At 34.8% G+C, this 18,669-nt stretch overlaps 1 protein-coding gene across 3 annotated transcripts in view; it reads right to left on the minus strand.

The window, feature by feature from the left end:
- Positions 1 to 18,669, minus strand: part of FILIP1 (filamin A interacting protein 1) — a 261,103-nt gene that overhangs the window by 70,702 nt on the left and 171,732 nt on the right. The window lies entirely within an intron of this gene.

Here is an 18,669-nt window from a genome sequence, read left to right on the forward strand (position 1 = left end):
AATCCATTACTTCATTTAATCCTGACAATAACTCTGTAAGGTTGATACTTTAAAGATATTATCCCCATTTTACAGATGAGGTGGATTGACTTACTTTACTAACAGCAAGTATCAGAGATGGCATTCAAACTCAGGTCTCACCCAAGTCCACTTCTATTTTCACTACCTAAGACCATTTCACATTTATAAAGAGTATTTTCACAACAACATTGTATGGGAGGCAATTTAATTATCACAATCTCAAGATTAAGGTTTGGGCAGTTTTATTGACTAGTGGCAAAGCTAGCACTCTTACTCAGGCTTTCTGATGAAACATCCAATGTTCTTTCCATTATACCACGCTGTCTTTTCAGAGTAGTATGATGATTAATGATAGATCACAGGCTAATAGATCACAGTGGGACTAGCATCACCCTCCTCCTGGACACAATACTTCTCTTGAGCCTCAGATCTCATCAGCTATTTGGCTCCTATATCACACTATTGACTCATATCGAACTGGCTAAAACCATGAAAACCCATGGATCTTTTTCAAACAGTTATACAATTATACTTCTCCTATCTCAGGTCAATATCCTAGTCTTTCAAAATCTTTTTGGATACTGACTTTGCAGAGTTAAAATGAATATATTTTCAACTGGCTGTAAAATACTTGAGGTTGAGGGTGGGGGACAGCAGTGGTAGCATAGAAAATAGTCTATCATGTACACATTTGCAGGGAAAATAAAGTATTTTGGCCCAGCAGTAATGACAAAAAAGAACTTGAGGAAGAGATGGAGGAGGAATAGCTCATATTAAGAAAAGACGTTCTTTATTTAAAGAAAGAGAAGGATTTTTAAAAATGGTTTTGGGGTCAAATACTTAATATTTCCCATCTGTATGACTCTGGAGAAGTCACTTAACGCGAATTGTCTCCAAAAAAGTGGCTTTTAGAAGGAGGAGAAACTATTTGGCAAGGCAACTTAAGTAAGAAAAAATAAAGCAGGTTGGAATAAGAAAAAGGAAAAGAAGTTGGTTATTATTGTCAAATTGTTACATATTTAAAAAAATTAAAAAGTGTTTATGAGGGCCACAAAAGTAAGTTGTGATCAACCCCAAGAGGTTAGAAAGATGAGACTTAAGAGCTCATCTTCCATAAGTATGGAGAATAGGTAGAATTTTGAAGAGGTTTATATTGAGCATGAAATATTTGTGACTTTAAGTCAGTTACTATTTATTAAGGACTTACTATTGTCAGGCACTGAGCTAAGTAATGGGGATACAAATTAAGGCAAAACAAACAAACAAAATCAGAATAAAACAAAAACTCAAACCAAATCAAAACAACTAGAGGAAGAAGAGGAAAAATACTTGTTAGATATAGATAGATAAGGTAAGAGTTTATGACAAAATGATGGAAGAAATTACAAAAGGTAAAACGGACAATTTTGATTATATAAAGTTAAAAGGTTTTGCACATACATTAAAAAAACAAAAAACAAAAAACAAAAAAACTCAATGTATGTTGGTGGAATTGTGAATACATCCAGCCATTCTGGAGAGTGATTTGGAACTATGCTCAAAAAGTTATCAAACTGTGCATACCCTTTGATCCAGCAGTGTTACTACTGGGCCTATATCCCAAAGAGATCTTAAAGAAGGTGTTGAGGTCTAGTTTTGGAGTACCTATATGAGCGGCACAAGGATACGGCGGTAAATGGGGGTCTAGTAGCGGCGCGAGTTCCCAATAAAAGCATTTATTGGCCCGGAGAGCTAGATTGATAAAAGAGGGTTTATTATTAGGTGAAGATAGAGATTAAGGAGGGCACTGGACAAAGGGTCCAGTGGACAGAGGGTCCTCATATGGCTACCATGTTTGGAATATCTGCAAAGAGGTGTTCCCAGTGTGGCCTTTTTATAATAGGAGACTTAGCTCAAGGGGCTTTTAGGTGTAGCTCCAAAGTTGATTCAGATCCGGGTGGGGCTGGGGCAGGTCCAGATCTTCTATTGGAATTCAAAGGCACCAGGATTTGTGAGTTAAAGGGCAATTTACATTATTAACTAGGAGAGGATGGGAATCTAGAAAGGAATCTTTCCCACATCAAAGGGAAAGGGACCTGTACGTCCACAAGAATGTTTATGGCAGCCCTCTATGTACTGGCCAGAAATTGGAAACTGAGTGGATGCCCATCAATTGGAGAATGGCTGAATAAATTGTGGTATATGAATAATATGGAATATTATTGTTCTGTAAGAAATGACCAGCAGAATGATTTCAGAAAGGCCTGGAGAGACTTACATGAACTGAAGCTGAGTGAAAAGAGCAGGATCAGGAGATCATTATACACTTCAATAACAATACTATGTGATGATCAATTCTGATGGACGTGGCTCTTTTCAACAATGAGAGGATCCAAATCAGTTCTAATTGATCTGTAATGAACAGAACCAGCTACACCCAGAGAAAGAACACTTGGAAATGAGTATGAACCACAACATAGCATTTCCATTCTTTCTATTATTGTTTGCTTGCATTTTTGTTTTTTCTTCTCAGGTTATTTTTACCTTCTTTCTAAATCTGATCTTTCTTGTACAGCAAGATAACTGTATATGTATGCACATATGTGTATACATATATTGTATTTAACATATACTTCAACATATTTAATATGTATGGGACTATCTGCCATCTAGGGGAAAGGGTGGAGGGAAGAAGGGAAAAAGTTGAAGCAGAAGTTTTTGCAAGAGTCAATGTTGAAAAATTACCCATGCATATGTTTTGTATATAAAAAGCTATAATAAAAAAAGAAAAAAAAGTTATTCTCTCAATGATAAATGGTCAAAATTAGTGAAAAACAATTTTCAGAAGAAGAAATCAGTAAGTTATCAACAGCCATGTGAAAAAAAATTAATTACTAACAATTTTTATTCAATCTTTTCAGTTCTATCCAGCTCTTCATGATCTCATTTAGGGTTTTCTTGGCAAAGATACTGCAATGGTTTTGCCATTTTCTTCTCCAGGTCATTTTATAGATGGGGAACCAAAGCAAACAGAGTTAAGGGACTTGCCCAAAATCATAACTTAGTAAATGTCTGAGATCAGAATTGAACTTAGATAGATGAGTTCTCCTGACTTCCGGCTGGGCACTCTGCCCACTGTGTCATCTAGCTGCTACTAACAATTAAAGCAATAATAATTTAAAAAAAAAATCTGAAGTTCTATATCACACCCATCAAATTGGCAAAGTTGACAAAAATGAAAAATGAAAACTGCTGGTTGGACCATGTGAAAATAAATACACTGATGGAACTGTGAACTAGTCTAGCCATTCTGGGAAACAATTTGGAACTCTGCCAAAAAAAAAAAAATTAAACTGTGTACATCTATTTAAGCCCTCTATACCCCTGTTAGGCATATAACTCAAAAATATTAGAGAAAGAGAAAAAGAATTTATGGGTATGAAAATATCCACAGCAATTTTTGTGATGGTGCAAAAAAACCCAACAACAACAATAACATCCAAGCAAATCGAAGAAATCAGGCAATTCCTAATTTGAGTCTCTTCCTGAAGAAAATAAGAGTGGATGCCCTTAAAATTCTACAATTCAGCTACTCTTTATAATGACTAGACTTGTAGAGAGGTAATATAAATCTTATTTATTATCTTCATTTTGCAGATAAGGAAACTATGCCTTAGAAAAGTAATGTGATTTTCCTAAAGTTGAAAACTAGACAAATAGAATGACTGGGACTCAATTCTAAATCCGGTGTCTCTTTTATTCTATCACAGAAAAAATAAAGAAAAACTTTAAGAAAAAGTACACTTGGACCTAAAACAAATGGATTAAGACTAGGTGAATCTTGACCTCTGAAACAATTTTTTAAAATGACACTCAAAAACTGAACATGATTTTAAAAGATTTTTTTTTAATACATCGCCCAAATTGTCCTGCCTTGAACATGAGGAACTCAACCTTTGCTTACCCTTTTCTGTTCAAACTTTTCACCCCCATTGAGATCTTTCCAAACACCAGCATTCCTGAACAAAGCACAACCCTCTGTCAAGGAGGCTGATAAGAGCAGTCTCTAAACACACTAAGAACAGCACATTCACAAGTTCCAGCCTCCCACTCTTGAGCTTAGTATTTGTAATGCAAATTCAAGTGCTCTCTTCTCCTCTTAAAAAAAAGTCAGAGGAGAGAACTGGTTCAGCTATTTACCGGGGGAGGCCTCAGAGACTGCACACTTTCAGTCCTTTCACTTCCTCACTTTTTGTTAGCATATTGAATTGTGCGTGGGCAGCATTCATATGCTCCATAATTGAGTGACAAATGGCTGCCAGTCTTCAGCAGTACCCCTTGATAGTGTTCTTCCCAGCAGGATAATCTCACCTATTATTTTTCAGTTTTGGGCCAGCATCACAATATCAAAACAGCTGGTCCATTTGCTAAGAAAAATCAATCCAACTTGTTTGGAATTGTGAAGACAAAAGAGTCACAAGATTGATAGAATTCTTTTAAAACTTTTCACCCACATATATAACCAGAGCATATGTAACAGGAACAATTTCCATTTGTTAAAAGCAACAGAAGATTTTTCTGACTTTATATTCACAGATGGAAGGATGTATTAATTGCAGATTATTATCCATTTAAAAACCCACTAACTATTGAAGAACTGAAAGTCTGGGATTTCATAGCTTAAAACAATTTTCTTGCCCATGTGTCTGTCACCATTGTTACTCTTGTACCTACTGTTTACTGAGTGCAAATTTACTTATAGTACTCTATAAAAAGTGTTACTTCAGGTAGCCTAAATACAAATTGTTTCCCAGTTATTTTAAAGACCTTTACTGCAAGCCTTTTAAAAAAAATCTCACACCAAGTCAAGCTCCAAGAGCTGGCTATCTTCCCCATTCACACACTTAAATTTTTTGCCTATTTGGGAATACTCAAATGCAGTTTATAGGTCTGTTTGGATACATAGACCTGCTCATATATGATAAAAGTTTAAACCACAAATAGTTTGAGAAAGTTGATCTCATTTTCCTCCAGATAATGAATGCCATTTTTACAACACACACACACAAATACACATCTCAAACACCTTCATTTGACCAGTTTGTTTAAAAAACTATCATTGCTCCCATTCATTCTTATTTAAAGCAGCTTATTTCTTGCAGCTGTTTTGGGGGGAAATTTTTCATTATTCCCTTGGCCTCTCTTACAGTCATTCCAAGCTGCATTTAAATCTTTGGGTTTTTTTCAGGTTATAAAATATGCCATGTATCTTCTTTTTTTAAAGCATTATTAACATTTATGGCTACACAAAGCTATAGAAGTACAGAGAGAAAAACAACTTCAACAAAAGCATGATGTCATCCATCCTTCCCCCCAAAGGATACAAACATTTAGCATATATTTGACTTCTCATAAAAGTTTCTCTCTCTCTTTTCATAGTATATTACTATGCTCTTTCCTAACTGAGAAAGACATTCTACCAAAGCATGTACAAAAGTCATACATTACTATTCAAAATAGTTTCTTTTTATTCCAAATTTAATGCTTTGCTCTCATTTGAAAATTCAAGGTTTCTAAATATTAAATCATTTTTCTTCATAAAAATCAAAGAATATAAAAGGTAGTATCTTATGAGGTGGTCTAATTAGACCAGGGCCCAAAAAAAGACCCAGATCGAAACACAAATAGAAAAGAGAAAGTAAATCCCTAGAATCCAGAACAAATAGGAGGTATTTTTTTAAAAAGCCCACCAAGAAAGGGACCGGACCCAGTAGGCAAGGAATTTATTCTTTTGTAAGTCAAACCAATCTTGGGAGATAATTAAGACTAATAGTCTTAGGCCTTTTAAGTGAATACATTGTAGAAAATAATGCTACTTTTAAAAGGAAAATCCTTGAAGTTTAGCATAGGAGTTCTAACAACTCCTATGCTAAAATATATTCCTTCTGGATTTTAATATTTCCAACAGCTTTGTCAGTATCCCCTTGAATTCAAGTTCCTAGTCTGTTCTTCCCTTCTAGCCAAGTTCCTCTTTTGAAGGGCTGTGGCTCCCTGCCAGGGGCTAACATCACTCCATGACCAAGTGGAAGTCTGAAAAAAAAAAGGTTATGAGTTCTAAAACTCATTCTGTTATTAAATTTCTATGTGGTCCTGAGCAAGTCACTGAGCTTTCCTTACCATATTTTTTCTTCTGCTTTGTCAGAGAAATGGGTTATTTCTTTTAATGGCACTATAAGAGATTCAAACTTCTTGCACATAGTAAATCTATCACAGCACTAGGCACAATGTAGGGATTAATGAATACTTATTAAATTAAGTCTCCATTAATTTTCCATAGTTACTGCTTACTTTTACTCCAGGACTCTTTAACAATTGTTTAAAAAAAAAAAAAACCTTTTAAAAATTGTTTTTAAATTTAAATGAAAAATAATTTTTTTAAATTTTTTTTAAAAATTTGTTTGTTTGAGAGGCAATTGGATTTGTGACTTGCCCAGGGTAACACAGCTAATAAGTGTTAAGTTCTGAGGTCAAATTTAAACTCAGGTCCTCCTGACTTCAGGCCTGGCATTCTACTCACTGCACCATCTAGCTGCCCCTTCTTTAGCAATTTGTAGTTCTGTTTTTTTTAGTAAATTGAGAACATCATTTGTCCAAGATCTGTGACTCCCCTAAGATAAATCTTAAAGAGTTTGCTAAAGAATGAAAGTTGTAAAGTGACAAGGCTCTGTCCTCCACAATAAGCTGAACAATCCTTTTTAGTGACATTTACCATGCCATTAAGCCCTTATCATGTGTAAAGCACTCTACTAAGTCTTCTAGACTCAATGACAGAAAACAAAAACAGTCCCTACTTTCAAGAGGCCTATATTCTCCAAAATATCTACAAAAAGGATGACCAGTATTGTTAATCTGAGTTCAAAGAAAAAAAATTCAGGTTAACAATACTAGTTACTTAATACTTAAATAAAAAGTAAGTTAGGAATCTTCCTTAAGTAAGTACCTTATTCTCCTTACTGAGGAGCTCCCCATAATTTTGCTGAGAAAATTCAGACTATTCTTTATGGTTCTTCTTTTCTCTTTCTTTGAAAATCCTGTCACACCACACTTCCCCCCTCAAATTTTTTCTTCTTTTCTACCAGTTTCTGATAAAGAGAAAATCCTTCTTCTTGCCCAAGTCAATTCTGCTTATATTTTCAGCCCATCTCCTCCCATCTTCTCTAGCATTTTATCCCAATAATCATCCCTTCTCTCTCATTCAATTCTTCAATTTCCCCCCATATGTTGTTATTGTTATGTATTTTTTTAGGTTAACTCAGAGTTTGGGTATCAAAGAAAATCCTGATAGATATAACCCATATAGATAAAAGCCCTTTGGAAAGTCCTCAATCATTTTTAAGAGCATAAAGAGGTCCTGAGACCAAATAGATAGATAGATAGATAGATAGATAGATAGATAGATAGATATAGATATAGATAGATATAGATACATATCTATATATAGATATGTATCTATATCTATCTATATATCTTAGGGCAGTGGTTCTCAAAGTATGGTCTAGAATCAGGGGTCCTCAAACTACGGCCCGCCGGCCAAATGCAGCAGCTGAGGACATTTATCCCCCTCGCCCAGGGCTATGAAGTTTCTTTATTTAAAGGCCCACAAAACAAAATTTTTGTTTTTACTATAGTCTGGCCCTCCAACAACCTGAGGGACAGTGAACTGGCCCCCTATTTAAAAAGTTTGAGGACCCCTGGAGAATCCTGGGAATCTCTGAAACCCTTTTAGAGGGTCTACAAATTAAAAAATAGTTTTTATTTCCAATATGGTAAATGTCTATAAATATAACTCAGATAAACAAAAACGCTTTGGAGAAATCCTCAATAATTTTTAATAGGATAAAGATACTGAAAACAAAAGTTTGAGAACCACTGGCTTAGGGAAAAGTTTCTTAAACTGTGTGCTGCAACCCATATGAAGTTGAATAGCGGGGGAAATCACAAAAATTTGGCAACAGTAAAAGGTTTCGAAAAGCAATGAGCAAAAATTAATACAAAATCAAACATGTAATGAACCTGAGGTTTTTATGGCAGTTTTTGGACATGTTGTATCATATGACTTCACTGAAGTCTTGGTTCTGAACATATAGTATGCTTTCCACTGTTTATGTACAAATGCTACCGGAAACACCTTGGCTCAGATTTGAAATGGAGTCAAACAGAAATTTCATAGGCAAAAAGGGATTGTGTTTAGCCCTGATCTAGGGTACTGAGAGATTTAATGACTTGTCTAAGGTCACACAGCCAATATGTATCAGAAGCAGAACTTAATATAGATATTCCTGACTCCAAGGCTCACAAGGTACCTGCTATGCCATGAGACCTCTCCATCTTAAATAATGTAATGGAATATATTAAAAATCATGCTTTATTCATGCTTGGTTCCATAATGGTTAATGAATGCACTCTCTTGAGTGAACAATTTGTTTTTTTCTTTAAATTGAGAACATCATTTGTCTAATCTGTGACTCCCCTAAAATAAATCTTAAAGAGTTGCCAAAGACTGAAAGCTGTAAAGTGACAAGGCTTATACTCTGTTCTCCACAATAAATTTGTCAAACATATTACCTACTGGGCCACAGCTGAAAGCAGATTAAAATGTAACTGAAAAATAAATCTAAATGTAGTAAGACATAGATAATATTAATATATGCTTTTCCAAGTGACTAAGTGACCAGGTGACTAAGTATGATTCACTGACTCCTGTTTCTCTTTGAGTTTGACATCATTGCTCTACAGTACATATTCTCTCATCCCACTATTCCCCAAACAGATGAACCAATGAGGTCACATGTATCAGTAAGTGAAAAAAAGAGAAAAGTTAATATATAGATTGAATTGAACAATTCCTGAAAATCAGAAGATAGATTCTGATTTTGGTCATTGCTAGGACCTCACATCCATATTAGTCCAAAGAGTCCCTGACTCTTTATTCTCAGAACATCCACATTGTTAGTTCCTTGCATTCTGTTTCTCATTGTTTGGACAGAATAACATGGAAATCAGCCAGTGATAGAAAGAAACCAGAAATAAAGGAGGATTAAATGTATCAAGCTGTCCTAAGCTTGGGATTTATCTGACTGGATCAAAAAATTTCAAGTGATCAATTTTAACTAGATATATTAGAACTATTTGTCACAGAGATATCAACATCAATTAGGAGTAAATATAGTATGGTAGAAAGAGTGCTGAACTTGTGATCATGGGCCATGATTTAAAATCCTGACTCTGACTCTCACTATTTACATGACCTTTGGACAAATCCTTAAAAAAAACATTCTGCTTCTCAGTTTCCTCATCTGTAAAATGACAGGGTTGAATGAGATGACTTCTTTCAGTTCTAGCTCTATGTTTCTATATATTTCCTACTTCAATTTCCACTTTATTTTCCTTTTTTTTTTTTTTTTTTTTGGTTATCTAGTCTGTTTTTCAGTCATGTCTAACTCTTCCTGACGGTTCTCTTGGCAAAGATATTGGAGTGGTTTGCTATTTCCTTTTCTAGCTCATTTTACAGATGAGCTACCTGAAGCAAACGTGGTTAAGTGACTTGCCTAAATTCACCCAGCTTATAAGTGTCTTAAACTGAATTTGAATTCAGATATTTCTTACTCCAGGCTGTTATGCCACAGTTTTCTTTTATTGTCCTAACTCAGTTTCCCTAATTGTTCTGCTTCACTTTATAATTGTTCTGCTCAATCCTGCAAAACCACCCCTCCCTCTTAATCAGGATATTTGATAAGGATAAAAAATCTTATATTTTAGAATTTCAGAATACCTCTCCCCATCCCAAGCTATCAGAATATCAGATACTGTCTTATCAAGATGCTTCTCCCTATCTCCAGGATTTCTCCCCCCATTATGTCAAACCATCTCCGGTGGCTCACCCCAGACTGTCAGAGTCCCGTTCCCACTCTCAGCCCCTTAACTCCACCTCTGCCCCAGTCTACCCCCTGAGTCTGAGCCATGTGTATATATATGTCATTGAGAACTCACATTGTTTGCTGGATTCTTGGAGATAGTCTCATTCAGCCCTAGGACCAAACCTTTGGATCCAGTAAATCTCTCCCTTTTAAATAAATTATTAAATACTCCCTAATCTCTATCTTGCCTCAGTTTCTGCAGCATTACAAGGCCAGGCCAGGTTCCTAGTCACTGTACCACTTATTTGCATTTTAACCATATAAAATCAGGAAATCTCACAGAATATCACAAGCAAAGAGGTGAATTCAGGTAGTTCTGAGTAGACTATTTCCTTTTTTTTTTTTAATTTAAATTTATTTATTTATAATGCACATTGCTTTTTGAATCATGTTGGGAGAGAAAAATCAGAATAAAAGGGGGGAAAAACCATAGGAGAGAAAAAAAAAAAAACAGAAAAAAGAAGTGAACATAGCATGTGTTGATTTACACTCAATTTTCATAGTTCTTTTTCTGGACGCAGATAGCATTTTCTATCCAAAGTCTATTGGGATTGCCTTGGATTGAATGGATTATTTTCTTACATACATTAAACATCTAAAATAGAAGTAACCTTGGAGTAAGGACAATCAGCTCTATGAGTTTGGGGAAAATTGCCAGGCTTCAATTATTTATTAATTTTTGTAGATACTTGTGACCTGACTCCAAGTGAAAAGCTTTCCCCTTGGGAAGATCTAGATTGCTATAAAGTACAAACGGTACCAGCTTATCTAGAATCTTACTTCTTATTCTTCCTTCCTTTATCCTGGTCCAGAGACCAGAAAAACAAAGAAACATGCTTCCTGAGGAAAGAGACTTTTAAGAAGAAAGGGGAGAGGACTTCATAAGAAATGAAGAATACAAAAAATGGGGAATTTTGGAAGCTCAGAGCCCCTCTACTTAGAAAGGGCCCCTTTTGTTATTCTTTTCAGGCTGGCTTTGCAGGTGATGCGGGTCACAGAATTACATCACCAGAGGAGCAGCTAGGAGTCTCTGGATGCCAGGATGACTGAAACAGAGAGGAATGTATTATCACAGAACACCAAGAAACTAGCCAAATAACATTCCTTGCTGGGGGTGTTGGGATAAGGGAGAAAAAGGAAAGATAATTTTGCATGAATAGGAAAAGAAAGCCCGAATCAGTATCCTGCCAGTTCCTATAAGTAGATCTAATTATAACCACATACCTCACAAAAAGGTCTTAACATAGATTGTTCCCAGGGCACAGTTTTAAAAGGGCAGCACAAAGGCCTCCCTTGACCTTTGATGAAAAAAAAAAAATGCTAAATGCTGCACTAGCTCTGGGAACTTAGGCTAACTGTCCCTGATGAGATGAGATGTGCTTGTTCCCTGAAATTACAGGGAAATAAATGCTTAAATACTCAAGTTAAACTTTGGATAGTTTAGGACTATAAAATATAGGACAGAACTAATTACATTTTATTAAACTGCAAAGATATGTAGTGCCATTGAACAGGGATCAAGATGAAATAGATAAATTATAAAGTTAATTAATAATAACAATAATGAAGTAGTAGAGGAGCCTTCTAAGAAAGTCCTTTTGAATGTGGGTCTCTACATTAAAGCCCCACTCAAATAACACCTCCTCCAGGAAGCTCTCCCTGATCAGAGTAGGTGACTTCTCTCAAATTACACATAACTCCTTCTAATTATAGAGATAATATAGTGTAGTGAACAAAGAATAGCACTCAGAGTCAGGAGAATCTAGATGAAAATCCCCCTTCAGACACTTACTTCTGTGTGACTTCTGGAAAGTTGCTTACTCTCTCTGGGTTTAGTTCCTGGAGCTTAGTTTTCTCATCTATAAAATGAGAGAGTGGAACTCAATGAACTCTAAGGTCCCTTCCAGCTCAAATTCATGATGCTAAAGTAAGCATTTAATACAAATTGACTAAATTTTTATTTGCAGAGCTTTCCATCAGTGCTTTATCATCAGTATTCTAGTGACCCTAAAATCTCAAAAGCAGAGCCAAGTTTCTAGCATATCCCATCAAAGTGGAGAAAATTTAAGTATATGACTAATGATGGACTCAGTCCCAAGATTATGAAGGCCTGTTATCAGAAGGTTGGTCACCAGTTGGTGAATTTTTTCTCTCTCAATAATCAGGAAAGCATCTGCATAATTCTCATCTGTCTACTGTAGAATGAAGGGTATATAATCTTTAAGAACGAACCAAAAGAATACCCAAGAGGAGGATATCTGGGAAATTTGAAAAGTCATTGACATATGTTAAGAATACTGGAGTAGGAGTAAAGGGACTTGGGATCTAACCCATTTCTGTCACCTAATTAGTGATGTGACTTAGTGATATGACCTGAGGTGATTGAATGAATGAATAATTTTTTAAAGTTAGTTTACTATATGAAAGACATAAGGATTGTTGTTGTTTGCCCTTCATTCTCAAAGATGACTAATGACATCCGGAGGGTGATATCTTCATTTGCAAATGAATTGGATTTAAGTGAGACAAAGATATGCAAGTCATCAGCCCCATTCTTTCCTCCAGAGTCAAGTGGCAAGTCGAGACAACTGGATGTGACTGGATGCAGTGGGCCACCTTAGCTATTTAAATCTAGGATCTTTTTCAGGTCTTCAATAACTAGCTTTACAATTACAAACAAGGAAGGAAGGTAGTGCCTCATTTCTAAGAACTGATATTCTTTTAGGGGAAAACCACATATAAGAAAGAATATTGGAAAAGAGGACATAATAAGTTACATACATTATGGTTTGAAAATGTCTCTGAAATGGCATGTATACCATAACATAAGCCTGTTGAGAGAAAGGGTTGTTTGTTTTTTTTTTTTTAAGAATTTGTGTCCCCAGTACCTTGCAGAGTATCAAGTCCATAGTAGGTATTTTATAAATAGATGTTGTTGACTGCCAACTAGAACAACACTGAACAGGGCAACTAGGTGATAGTAGTGATAGAAGACTGGGCTTGAATCGGGGAGAACTGAGATCAAATTTGACCTCAGATATTTATTTATTAGTTTGTGACCCTGGACGAATCACCTTCCTATTTGCCTCAGCTTGCTCAACAGTAAAATGAGCTGGAGATGGCAATGACAAATACTTCATTATTTTTGCCAAGAAAACTCCAAAAGGAGCCACAAAGAGTCAGACAAGACTAAAAATAATTGAAAGTAGCAAAGAATATCATTGATGAGTCCATGCAAGAATTTAAGTGTATTTCATTCAGAGAGTGAGAGGCAAACGCACTAGGCAAAGACTAACTTTGGCCCTCAAATTCTTGAGGACCATTGGTCCCTTGAGGAACAATCTTTGGCTATGCGTAGGAAATAATAGGCTCATAAGATTTGGTTGGGGGAATTGAATGTTTAGAGCTCATTAGATCTGTTATCTGTGAGTATTAAAGTTGATATCAGTAATTTCATTTTAACTGTGGTAGTTTAAGTAACAGCATTGAGATTTCAGATTGATTGTCCAAAAGAGGGTCTGAAACTTTGGTCTTCTAGCTCTGTTCTCTGTTCATTTTAATCCCACTTAAGTAAAATGTATTTTAACCTTTACATGAATTAGCTTTTGTATCATGCAAAATTTGGAAAGGAATTATATCTAGGTCCCAATTAGTACTCCCCCAAAGTGGTCTCATTATTGGAATTTGCTTTTTATATTTCCATTGTGCTAGAAATGATTACCATATTTTATATACTTATAACTTCAAATAGTACAAATTTGAATACATAAGAACATTTCTAAAAAGTCATTATTTACACTAATTGGGACCTAAATTATCGAATCTCAATAAGATGGGAGCTTAAATATGAGAGATTTATGATTATAGTTGTTTATACCCTAGATACAAACTAGGCTGAAGCACTAAAAAGGAAAGTTTGGAAATCACAGGACCCAGGTAGGTCACATCTGCATATATGCAAAAGGATTTAGGACTCAGAGTGGCTAATTCCTGCTCAAGTCTTTTTTTTCCCTTTGTTATAACTTTTTATTTACAAGATATATGTAATTTTTCAACACTGACAACTGCAAACCCTTTTGTTCCAATTTTCCCCCTAATTCCCCCCACCCCCTCCTCCAGAGGGCAGGTAGACCAATACATGTTAAATATGTTAAAGTATATGTTAAATACAATATGTGTATACATGTCCATACAGTTATTTTGCTGCATAAGAAGAATCAGACTTTGAAATAATTTACAATTAACTTGTGAAGGAAATAAAAAATGCAGGCAAACAAAAATAGAGGAATTGGGAATGCTATGTAGTGGTCCACACTCATTTCCCAGAGTTCTTTCACTGGGTGTAACTGGATCTATTCATTATTGAACAAATGGAACTGATTTGATTCATCTCATTATTGAAGAAAGCCATGTCCATCAGAATTGATCATCATATAGTATTGTTGTTGAAGTATATAATGATCTCCTGGTCTTGCTCATTTCACTCAGCATCAGTTCAGGTAAGTCTCTCCAGGCCTTTCTGAAATCACCTGCTTAAGTCTTAAGAAAACCTGCCTATATCTGTCCCTCCTTCATACTCCATTAGCCCTTGGCACAAAAGTAAAAGCAGGGGAAAGGGAAAAATAGAGATACTTTGCACAGACTGAGTACCTTATACATAAGGGGAGAAGAAGAACTCATTTATTTCATTTTTAATTATACCTATATCAAAATGTAGTAACCCATGTGCTTCTTGCCAAAATTCTTTGGAATTACAGGGGGAAGAAAAATTGGAAGCAAGATATTCCAAAGGAATGAGAGAGGGAAAAAAAAAAAAAAAACAGTTCTCATTTGTTTTATATTGGTTGACCTGGGAAGGGCAAGAATAATTTTATCTAATACAATATTGTAGAGATAGTTTTGCATGGTGCATAGTGTTGTTCATGTCCAGAGACAGATGTGGATTAAAATCCCACCTCTGGTTCTAGGGTTTACTAGCCAAGTTTCTTCACTTCTCTGCTTCTAGTAACTACCAGGTCTTATTTAGTAAGTATACTTTAGTGGAAGATTTTTTGCAAGCTGATTAAATAACAGCTTCTTGGAATACTTTCAAATTGCAAGGTCATTATAAAGATAATCAAAATAATTATTATTTTAACATTAATCAACATTACTACTAATATTAATTTTATGAAATCTCTTGAGATATAGTGCAGAATAGTTGCTAAAGAATCACCCTTGGAGTCAGTAAAATGAGTTCATGTTACATCTCTGATCCAAATTAGTTGTATGACCCTGGGGAAGCCATTTAGTCCTTTGATAACCCCAGGAAACACTCTAAGACTATAAATTGCAGAGTAGTTGCTAATCTACATTTTCTGAAAATGTTTCCACACCTAGGGTTTTCTATTCAATGAAATAATAGATCCAGATCAAATAAAAATTGCTTAGATGTGAACTTAAAAAAACAGCTTGAAGAGGGAACAGGGAAGCTGCTTTCATCCAGTGACAGTAAAAGTGAAAGGGCTATTAGCTAGGAACAGCTCAGTCTTTGAGGACCCATTTAATAACCACGGGGGGTATTGCAACCTATTAGAATGTTAAACATCAACAGATGGGCAGGTGCTGGAAAGAAGAGCTCAAGCAGAACACCACCTGCTGGCTGACTCAGACTCTGCATCACTCTCGATTACCTTATTTGTATTTTAAACCACGTGACAGTTGTCTCCCAGTATATTTAACAGAGACAGAATTAAGCCAAGAATCACATTAACAAGAAATGAAATCTTCTTCTCTTCAACTTCCTCCCATTGCTCTCAGTTCTTAGAAAAGAAGAACATGTCAAATCCCTCTTCAATATGACAGGCCTTCAAAAAACTTGAAAGGTGAAAACACACCTCCCCTAATTCTCTACTTTAGCTTATCCATTCTCAGTACCTTCATCATTTTGATCATATTTCTTTGAAGTTATGCTTTTTTCCTACCTTTTCTGCAAACACAAATCAATTTTCTATTCCTATCACTAAATTTTATCTTATTAAATATGGCACATTTCCCCAGCTTTTCAAGATATTTTTGTATCCTAATTCAATTTAATTGATAAATATGCCAATCTAAGTCAATAATAAAATTTTAAAACAGAATAGGGCTAATATGGGATACTCAACTAGAGACTTTCTTCTATTAATTTATTAATCATTACTCTTCTTTGGGTTTATGGCTTGAATTGTGTTTACTTAACCAGTTCTGAACCCAATTCACCTTATAATCATCTTGCTCATCTTTCTCCATCATGCCCACAAATATCTCATAAGAAATTTTGCCAGTTTCCTTGCTTAAGTCAAGGTATGATATATCCATTCCCTGGATTTTTCAGTCAGATAACCTTGTCCAAAAAAGGAAATGAGATTTGTCAGTCAAAGCTGACCTATCCCCCTAAGGAAAAAAAAAAAAAAAGCCTTCATTGTCTATTATGCCTAATGCCCATTTTTCAATCTTTAGGGAGAAGTATTGTTTAATACTAAAAAAAAGATTAACTTTAACTCCCGGCTCTTCTACCAACTAGCCTTATAATGGTGGTCACGTCATTTATTTGTAAGCCTCAATTCCCTCATCTGTAAACAGAAAATGTTATATATGAATTACCTGATTTATAATATTTAGAACTGGAAGAAACCCTAAAGAAAATGTATTGTATGGCCTATTCTTGATAAACCCATTCTGGTGCTCACTAATCACTTATTGCCTTTCAAAATGCTCAGAAACCATCCCCTTAAATGTCCATCAAATGGAGAGTATTTGAACAAGTTATGATATATGATTGTGATGATAGAATATTATTTTGTAAGGAATAATGAAGGGAAAGGTTTCAGAAAAATCTGAGAAGACTTATTTGATATGATACAAAGTAAGTAGAACCAGAACACTGTATACAGTAACAGCAATAGTATAAAAGTAATTTACTGTGAGAGACTTGGCTACTCTTATCATTACAATGATCCATGATAATGCCAAAAGACTCTAGCTAAAAAGTGCTATCTCCAGAGAGAAAACTAATGAATCCTGACTGCAGATTGAAGCATATTGTTTCCATTTTATTTCTCTTGCACTTTTTTTCTTGCAACATAACTAATGTGGAAATAGGTTTTTGATGATTTCATATGTATACTGAATATTATATTTCTTGACTTCTCAAAGAGTGAAAGGATAGAATGAGAGAGAATTTGGAACTGAAAATATTTTTTTTCTTAAATCCACTTAATAGTTCTGTTTAAAATTAGGTCAGGAATTGAAGTCAAATTAATTTGCCTATAATTTGAAGACTCCATCTTCTTTTTGTATGTGTGTCAAAATGTGCGTCAAAAACAACATTTGTCTCTCTAATTCTCTGGTCTTGCCCCAATCAATTTTTTTAAATCACAATCAGTGATGCAGCGATCATGTTTGTCAATTTTGTCTCTGCCTTTACATGTCACTTACCCAAGTCTGCTGATTTTAATGGGAAAAGCAAAGGTGGATTCTTGCTACTTTCTTCATATATCTTGTAAGCTTATGTGGTGTAGAAGAAAGTGGACTAGAAATGGCTAAAAATAGAAATTGTTAACTTAAAGTCCATTGGTAGATTTTAGGGAACCCGTGAATTTAGATGGGAAACAAAGATTAGAAATTTATTTTCATTAATTCCTAAGTGAAATTTATCTCAATAACAAAATCATCATTGTGTTAGAAATGTCATTGTCATTAACAGAAATTCCAGGTATTTTCATAACACAATACAGTTTTTACAAATAACTCAAAATTCCCTTCATGTTCATTATAATTTCAAAAATACTTTAGTTATTAGATGTCCTGTTTGATATATTACATTTTAAACTTGTTTTTATATGTTGAGAATTATATTTCAATATAAATGACTTCCTTTGTAATCATATGTGTTTTACTTTATTTTTTAAAAATGTTATTCTGAGAAATGATCTATAGGCTTCATTACATTGTCAAAGGAGTCCTTGACACATGCCCCCAAAAGTATGAATTTCTAGTATAGAAAAATGAGAAAATTTTCATATATAGGTAACTGCTTCAAATGAACTAAAGATTGAAATCTTCACTACCTGTTTGAGAATGCCTGCTAGTAATGGAATTAAAGGTCAAGCACTTCCATGAATTTCACAAATTGTGGAAAATTAAGTGGGTAGTTTTGATTCAGGATCATAATTAAATACTTTCTATTCACTCAAGTAATAAGTTGTCATGTTGCCTTGATTGTCCTTAGGAAGCAATAGAGTCCTTCTAAAGTTTTTAAAGAATCAATTCCTCAATAAATTTAAGATATTGCTTTTTTCAGTCATTAGATTTCTATGCATAGAAGAAGAAAAAAAGGATATCATTTCAACTGATATATAATAAATTCAAAAGCCTTAAAAATCTAACTCAAATTGATGTCTTCCAAAGGTGTTTTCTAACCATATAATTTTTTATCACTATCTTTGTGGATAGTTTGTATTGGCAGGGCATTTCCCCAACTATATGTATACACATAATCATCACTGAAATAGATCTCTCCTTATTCCATCAGAGGCAGTAGTTTACACCCATGTCCTATAATTACAAGTGCCTTTGGGAGGGATAGTGTCCAGAGTATACATATATAGGAGGAATCAACAGGTAAAAGTAGTATTAAAGTGATTTACTAAGATTGCCATTCAAAAACGAT

This window comes from Antechinus flavipes, chromosome 4 (genome assembly GCF_016432865.1).
Source record: "Antechinus flavipes isolate AdamAnt ecotype Samford, QLD, Australia chromosome 4, AdamAnt_v2, whole genome shotgun sequence".
Lineage (NCBI taxonomy): Eukaryota > Metazoa > Chordata > Mammalia > Dasyuromorphia > Dasyuridae > Antechinus > Antechinus flavipes.